The 8,482-nt window shown below is 44.0% G+C and overlaps 1 pseudogene; it reads right to left on the bottom strand.

The window, feature by feature from the left end:
* Window positions 1-683, bottom strand: part of LOC101653240 — a 39,274-nt pseudogene extending 38,591 nt beyond the window's left edge.
* Window positions 684-8,482: the final 7,799 nt, after the last annotated feature.

Raw genomic sequence — 8,482 nt, 5'->3', positions numbered from 1 at the left:
TTGTCCTTTAGGAGTGTTTTCCGGTAGTCTGATGGGGCACCACGCCCTGGCCCCACAGTCTAGTTTGGTGTTCCCTGGGGACTCATTGCTGTGCTTCCCTTGCTGCTCTGCTGCAAGCCCCCAGCGTCTCACCTCGGTGTGGTGGGATCAGGGTGGGCACAAGGGCGGGCACAATTCCTGCCCTGTGAGACAGATTTTAAGTGTAGGAGGGGCTTTTCAAAAGTTTGTGAAAAATGGAACAAGAAGATAATGGATTTTTTTTCTACAAAATTTTTGAAGCCACCATGAGATGGAGTGGGAGATGGAGGGAGGAGGAGAGCCCGCCCAAAGGTATGAAAGCGCCGGGCCTTGCAGTGAATTTGGGAATCATATCCCTTTATTGAATTTAACAACAATTACTGAACACCACACGCTGAGCTGAGGGAATTGTAGAATTCACAAAAACTGAGTAAGACAAGTCTCTGCCCTACAAAAGCTTAAAACCTAGTAAAGGGGCTTGAGAGGGTAAAAAAAACGCATACCAAAATTCAATGTTCAGGACTTCTCTGCTGATGATTCCTTGAAGAAGCGAGCATTTGAGAAAGCAGCTGGGAATCCCAGTGCTGCATCAGGCGGGCCTTTGGAGAATCCTAGAATGTGGAATGTTGTGAGCAAGAACTCCACCTACCGGCTCCAATGACCATCGCACCGAGCTCCAGTATGGCCTTGGGTGGGTGAGCCTGCCTGAGAGATGGAAACACTTAACCGCGCACGTCAAGATAGCATTTCTTGGGTAATGTATGGGTGATGATGTTTGTGTGGCCACTGCGCGCTCCAAAATTACGCAGTTAAGGGAAAAACGTATCTACTTCTGTTGCAACTGTCCTGGAATCTTCTATGCCTCTGGACCAAAGGATGTTGTCTAAAATGACTAATGCTTTAGAAGCTTGCCCTTTTATGAAATGTTAGTTAGTTTCCACGCCCAGGCGCACGGCAAGCCCGTGTGTGCAGACCAGAAGCCTCTGGCAAGATCTTCCTTGGGCAGAGTCGCTGGATGGGTCCCCACGACTGACCTTCAGCTGAGCTCAATCCCTGCCCTGCAGTTGATGCCGACGCACTGCAACCCAACAGGGCAGGGTAAAACTGCCCCTGTGCGTTGCTGAGACTGAAACTCTTTACGGGAGTAGGAAGTCTCATCTTTCTCTTGTGGAGCCTCGGGCTTGGTGGTTTCGAACTGCTGACCTTGTGATTAGCAAGCCAAACGTGTGACTACTCGCCAGCGGGGCTCCTTTTCGGTGAGCAGCCAGTTGCAAACTGCTTGTGTCAGCGGGCTTCTGATGTCAAGGAATGCTAAAATCATTTTATGTGGGAACATTTCATTTGATGTATGACTTCATCACTTTTAGGGAACTGAACCCATGACGACGGGTCCCACAAAACATGTAACTTGGGAGTGGGGGGTATCGAACAGCTAGACTTCTCATTAGAGGAAATGGGTGCTAACAGTAGCCAGTTCTCCCTGAGCATCTCTTATGCCCAGTTGGTGGCTAGGCGCTGTGAACACGAGGACAAAGGACACACAGGTACCTTCCCTTCAAAGATCGCTCAGTCGAGCAGTCCGCCTCCCTGGGTTCTAATTGTAAGAGCGTGCCCCGTGTCTGAAAGGACCCCCTACCATTCCGAATCGGTGCCGTGTTCTCTGCATATTCCTTTTCCCACATTCATTTTTCAAGAGTACATGTATCCAACAATTATATCTATATGAAGGAGAGGGGTCAGGGTGGAGACCTGAAGCCCATCTGCTAATAATTGGACATTCCCTCCCAGAAGGGACACAAGGAAGGGACAATTCATTCAGGGCGCAGCATGGCACTGAGGAAACACACAACATTCCTCTAGTTCCTTAGTGCTTCCTCCCCCCACTATCATGACCCCAGTTCTACCTCACACATCCTGCTAGACCAGAACATGTACACTGGTACAGATAAGAGCTCTCGACACACGGAATCCAGGACAGATAAAGCCCTCAGAAACAGTAATGGGAGTATCGATTCCATGAGGATGAGGGGAGGGAGAGTGGGGAGGAGGAGCAAAGGGGAACTGATAGCAATGATGGATGTATAACCCCCCTCAATGGGAACGAATAACAGAAATGTGGATGAAGGGATACAGTGGTTGATATAGGATATAAATATATAATTCATATAATATAATTTATAAAGGATTCGTGAGGGTGGTAGGGTGGGGGAGGGGGGAGGAACTGATATCCAAGGGCTCAAGCAGAAAGATTATGTTTTGAAAATGATGATGGCAACATCTGTCCAAGTTCGCTTGAGGATATGATTGACTTATGGAATGTTATTATATCTCTAAGAGCCTTCAATAAAGTGATTTGATATATATTAAAAAGAGAATCAGCATCACAGAGATCAAACTCATCACAGTCGTGTCTGGGTTGGGACCCCAGCTCCCCTTCTTCCTGCCTATGTGATCCTGGGCAACTTGTCTAACCTCTTGGGCCTCCATTTCCCCATCTTTTAAATGTGAATAATAGCACATGCAATAATATGTGTTCCAGCATTTAGCACAAAGGTTAGCCCATAGTCAGAAAGTAAAACCTTGCTATCGATATCTCAAGGAGCCCAAGTAGTAACCAAGAAAGCTGGTGGTTCATACCCGCAGGACGCACCACGGGAGAAAGGTGTGGCAGTCTGCTTCTGAAAAGATATTCTGTCTTGGAAACCCCATGGGACTGTTCTACTCTGTCCTACAGGGTCTCTATGAGTTGGAATCGACTTGATGGTAACAGGTAGGTGGTTTTGTAGGGTACAATGCAAGTACTTTCATATTTAGATGAACTGTATTAAGCTGGTTTTATTCTCCGACCTATGGAGTGGGACTTGGTTGACACATGAGTAATTCCAAAAGCTTTCCCTTTTACTGGTCAAGCTAGCTGTTGCTAACCACACCTAGACCAGAGGATGTACACTGGTACAGATAGGAACTGGAAACACAAGGAATCCAGGACAAATGAACCTTTCAGGACCAGTGGTGAGAGTGGTGATACTGGGAGGGTGGAGGGAAGGTGGGTTAGAAAGGGGGAACGGATTACAAGGATCTACATATAACCTCCTCCCTGGGTGACAAACAATAGAAAAGTGGGTGAAGGGAGACGTCAGACAGTGAAAGATATGACAAAATAATAATTTATAAAAAAATAATAATTTATAAATTATCAAGGGTTCATGAGGGAGAGGGGAGTGGATAGGGAGGTGAAAAAATGAGGAGCTGATGCCAGGGGTTTAAGTGGAGAGGAAATGTTTTGAGAATGATGAGAGCAATGAATGTACAAAGGTGCTTTACACAATTGATGCATGTATGGATTGTGATAAGAGTTGTATGAGCCCCTAATAAAATGATTAAAAAGAAAAGAAAACCAAGCAACAACAAAAACCCCAACGACACCAAAAAGGAAAGCCTATAAATAGTTCCGGTTCTGTTGATTGACCTTTGGGAGTGTTTTCCAGTCCAGTCTGATGGGGTGCCATGCCTTGGGCCCAAAGTCTAGTTTTGGTATTCCCTGGGGACTTCATTGTTTTGCTCCCCATGCTGCTCTGTTACACGCCCTTAGAGTTTCACCCCAGTGTGGTGGGGTCGAGTCCAGCACAGTTCCCGCACTGTGCCTTCAGTGTTGTCCCCGGTAGGGCTATGTGTCAGTGAGGGAACTCATGTCTCGTGGTGGGGCCAGCCCTATGGTTCTCTCTGTGCATTGTCTGCTCTGAGCAGGAATATCGTCCTCAGGGCTTGGTGGGCCAGGATATGTTCCACTCTCTCTCCTTCCCTCTTTGTTTGCTCCTGTGCTCTGATCAGATGTGACCCTCTCTTTGAGCTGTAGCTTCCGTGCTGTCCTCATTCCGATCTCTTATATCCTTATTTTGTTCTCTTTGCCTACTCTAACGGCACTGAAATAAGTGAGCGAAAACCTACCACCTCGGTTATATCCATTTTTTCTTTGTTATTTTCTGCTACTTGTCTTTATACCCATAACAGGACATTAACATAGAACGCTCATATTTCAACTTCAGTTGAGGCCCCAAAGTGGGGCAAGATTAACATAACAGATACCAAGAACCTCCACCTTCTAAAGCAGTGGTTCTCAACCTTCCTGACGTGACCCTTTAATACAGTTCCTCATGTTGTGACCAACACCCAACCATAAAATTATTTTTGTTGCTACTTCATAACTGTAATTTTGTTACTGTTATGAATCAGGCAACCTCTGTGAAAGAGTTGTTCTACCCCCAAAGGGGTCTCGACCCACAGATTGAGAACCGCTGTTCTAAAGGGAGAGCATGGCGTATAGCTACATGATTGATTAGAAGCTGTAAAAATGGGAGTGTGGAGGACCTAATGTCGGGGGTTTAAATGGAGAGAAAATGTTTTGAGAAACGATGTACAAATGCGCTTTACACAATTGATGTGTGTATGGATTGGGATAACAGTTGTATGAGCCCCTAATAAAATGTTAAAAAAAAAATTAAAAAATGGGAGTGTGAAAAGACCCTTTAGTTAATCTTACAATGTGAGTTAAATGTGATAAAATATAAAATATAGTAGGTTTGTATAATAGGATTTCCTTGATCTATTATGGATTTCTAATCCCCTAGTGTTGTGATCTGAAACTATTCTTTGTCATATTTTAATGTTATATGTTCTTCAATTAATTGAGGCTTGCATTGTGAACTAACATATAGTCTATTCTGGAAAATGTTCCCTCTGTGCTGGAAAAGAATATTGATGGTTCTGTTGTGCGGTGTTCTGTGTGTTTCTCTGAGGTCAACTTGACTGTGTTTCGTTCTGTTTGTTGGGTTTCTTTCTACCCTGTTTCCCCGAAAATAAGAGTGTCTTATATTAATTTTTGCTCCCAAAGATGCACTAGGTCTTATTTTCAGGGAATGTCTTATTTTTCCGTGAAGAATACGGTACACATTTGTTTATTGTTTTATTAAGAGACCTCTCACTTCCTGTCTGCTCCAGCTGCGCTGCAGCCAACAGTGAGCTGCGCAGCGGGGCCCGCCGCTACGGTCCAGAGTCTAGAATTACGGTAGCTTTGGGGGGCCTTATTTTGGGGAGGTCTTATTCTGGGGAGGAATGCCTTATATTTCAGTGAGAGGCAAAACTGTAAGTCGGTCTTATTTTCGGGGAAACAGGGTAGTTGTCTGCCCTTCATTAAAAAGTTTTAAAGTCTCCAACTATTATTGCAGTTGTTAATTTCTCTCTTCACTTAAGAAAGAGTTTGATTAATGTGTTTTGAAACTCTTTCCTTGGGTGTATAGATATTTATTATGGTTATGTCCTCTTATTCAACTGACCTTTGAGTCATTGTATAACTTTCATGGTCTCTTACGCTGTATTTTTCCTGAAAGCCTATTTTATCAAAAATAGATATTACTAAATCCTGTTCCTTTTTTACAATGTGATTAGCTTGATGTATTTTCCCATCTTTTAGTTTTTAGTTTATTTTTGACTTTGTGTCTCAGGTGTATCTCTTAACGACATCATGTTGATGGATCCCATTTTCTTACCTCTTCTGCTACTCTGTCTCTGATTGCTGCACTGAATCCATTTACATTCAGTAATGATCAGTAGGAACAAATGTATTGCCATCATCTTACTGTGTGTTTTTTGCAGTGCTGCTGGTTTCTTTATCCCACTTAATATTCCGAGCTGAGTTAATTTTGTTTCTTGGTTTTCTTATCATTTTCTTTGTTCCTATTGTTTCAATGCTTACTAAAGAGTTCTAATTTTTAAAAATGAATTATAATTTTCCTCTTTTTATTTTGATGAGGTTTACTCATTTTCTTTGAGGTTACCCTATAATTTATTAGTTTCTCGCAAAATTTACAGCAGACTGTTTTATTGAAATCTATTTGACACCCTCTCAGTTTGGAAGCTCCATAACCATGCTCTTTCCTCTTACTTTGTCATGGTCTTCATTGATAAAGTGAGAGACCTGGTTCCCTTGTTCTGTCTTGTCCACCCACTGCTGTCCATTCCAACTCACAGTGACCCTATGAACAGAGTAATACTATCCCTTAAGGTTTCCGAGGCTGTAAATATTTTCAAGAGTAGACAACCTCATTTTTCTCCCATGGAGCAAAGGTGGCTTTGAACCACCAACTCTGTGGTTAGTGGTCCAATGCTTTCCAGACAGCACTGGGCTGACTGATAGGTTGTATTATCATGTATGCTAACCCCAGGTTGTTGTCTGCTGTTGTTGGTTCTCTGTGCACTGTCAGGGGAGCCAGCCTCTAACAAATCCTCATAGACCTGGTAAGCAAAATTGTACAGCGATAATAAGTAAATATTATAGTAAAGTCATAGAGAACATGAGAGATAGGAGAGAGAGTTAAATGAAAGAGTCAGACACATTTCATGGTAGCATGCTCACCTCAGCTCCTCTTGGTGGTGGGCAGGAGAGAGAGATTTATTGCTAACCAAGACTTATATATCTTTTGGGAGCATGCAAGCCCCCTAATTACAGGTAAAGCCATATGTCACAGGAAGGGGTTGTACTATAGGTAATACAGTAATGAGAGGGGCACAATCTAGGGGTATACATGCAATAGGAAGGGGAAGGATTGGGGGTACACGTGTGACAAGATGAGTGGATCCTAGATTCAGGATGGCAGCCTAACTTTGGATGTCACTGAGCAGATTTGCATAGAAAAATTGCTTTCTGTAACTTTCAACCAAATGAAAGTATCTCACTATCATTCTTCTGAATTCCTTTTCAGATAGTTCCGATGTCATATATATTTTTCCCCACAGAAAAGCATGGCTCTGTATTTTGGTCACTTGTTTGAGTCTCTTACCTTGTTTTTCCATGTGAGCTAATATTGTCTGTCTTCTTTGGGCCATTGTAGTGGTGGTGTGTTTAGTTGATGCTTGTAAGCTGGTGTATTATTAGGCACTCATCAACTGCCCGTCTCCTGGGGGGGGTGAGTAGATTGTGTGAGCCTGTGCACAGTTCTCCTCGCTGTGCAGTGCAGTTGAGGATGGGTTTCATTAGTGTTGGCTGCTTTATATCACTGATTAGGTGGTAGAGGAGTGGATAGTAGCACTTGTCCAGTGGATGGGGCTGGAGGAGCTACTGGTGTGTCTGGGCTTTGTAGGCACAGATACTCACTGGTCATCGACCACCTTTGTGGGCACTCATGAAAACTATTTGCGAAAGTTCAAGGTGGCTGCTGTGGTTTAGTAAGTTACTGGATGTGATGACCCTTTTAGCCATAGTCTTTGTAGCTTGCCTTGAATTACTTTTTTTGTTAATGGGTCTGGGTAAGCTAATATGGGGAGGGCTATGATTTAGTTGTAAGTGATTGTTAACAGGGTTAATTGTGATTGTGAAAATTTGGAACTATAACAAGGGAATTGATGAATTTTGCCACCTTTCTGGATTTTAAACAAGCCATTTCACTAGGAAAGGGGATCTCACTACCACCGAGAAAGAGCTAGGAGTAGAGTGTATCTTTTGGACTTCTAGGTGCCTGCCCATGGAAACTTCTTGATCTGGGAGACGGAAAACTGTGACGGGAGAGGAATGGCAGAGCAGCAGCAAGAGTAGCATGAGGGCATGAGGGCGAGTGGTGGGCCTCTTGGCCCCCGAGAGTAAAGCTGAGTACCTTCAGGCAGGAGGCTTGCTTGTGGAACAGGATGCCTCCAGATAGGTAGTGAGGGAAGCTAGGCTTGCTGACCCACAGAACTAGAGGTGAGAACCTTTGGGCTGAGGTTTGGGGTGCAGTGCAGTGCCCCCTGAGCATTTATCAGCAGTGCTAAACAAGCTTTGTAACATTGCCCAAGCAGGACAGAGACCAAGCCAAGGGGTTGAGGAGTTGAGAGAGGTCTACCTGTGGGCACAGCAGAGAAGAAACTGCCTGTTAGACAGGGTTCTCTAGAGAAACAAAACTAGAATGCTAATAATTATATATATGTGTGTTTATATATAGACATATAACATAAGAAATAAACAGTTAATTAATCTATAAAGTAGTACAAGTGGCTCAGTGCAACTCACTCCCGTGAGACAGTTGTGAGACACTGGCAGTCCTTAAAGTCTTGAGGGCCACTGGGTAGTCCTCTGTAGAGCAAGTCAGGCCATCCAGCCACAGGCAGCAAACAGCAAGGCAGATCACCAACAGTCAGCCAGGTGACAGGGTCTGACAGTCCCCAGCTCAAAAGATGTATATTCCAATAGTGTGGCAAAGCAGATCTTGAAGGAACCTGAAATTACAGTGACACAGTCCACAGGCTAAGCGTCCCACAGGTAATGTAGCCTGTAAATTGAGGCACAGAACAAGCAAGGCAGCCGCACACTGGTCCGATGATCAAAGAGCAAGAGACAAGAAAGGCGAGGCTTGCGAGCCATTTATCTCTCCGTCCTTCACTTAATCCCATATGTGTTCATTGGGCATGTTGGCACAACAAACGTTAACTATCTCAC

This window comes from Echinops telfairi, unplaced genomic scaffold (assembly GCF_000313985.2).
Source record: "Echinops telfairi isolate 266 unplaced genomic scaffold, ASM31398v2 ScPeMD7_2291;HRSCAF=2852, whole genome shotgun sequence".
NCBI lineage: Eukaryota > Metazoa > Chordata > Mammalia > Afrosoricida > Tenrecidae > Echinops > Echinops telfairi.
The sequence above is the reverse complement of the archived record's forward strand: the minus strand, read 5'-3'. Positions and strand labels throughout refer to the sequence as shown.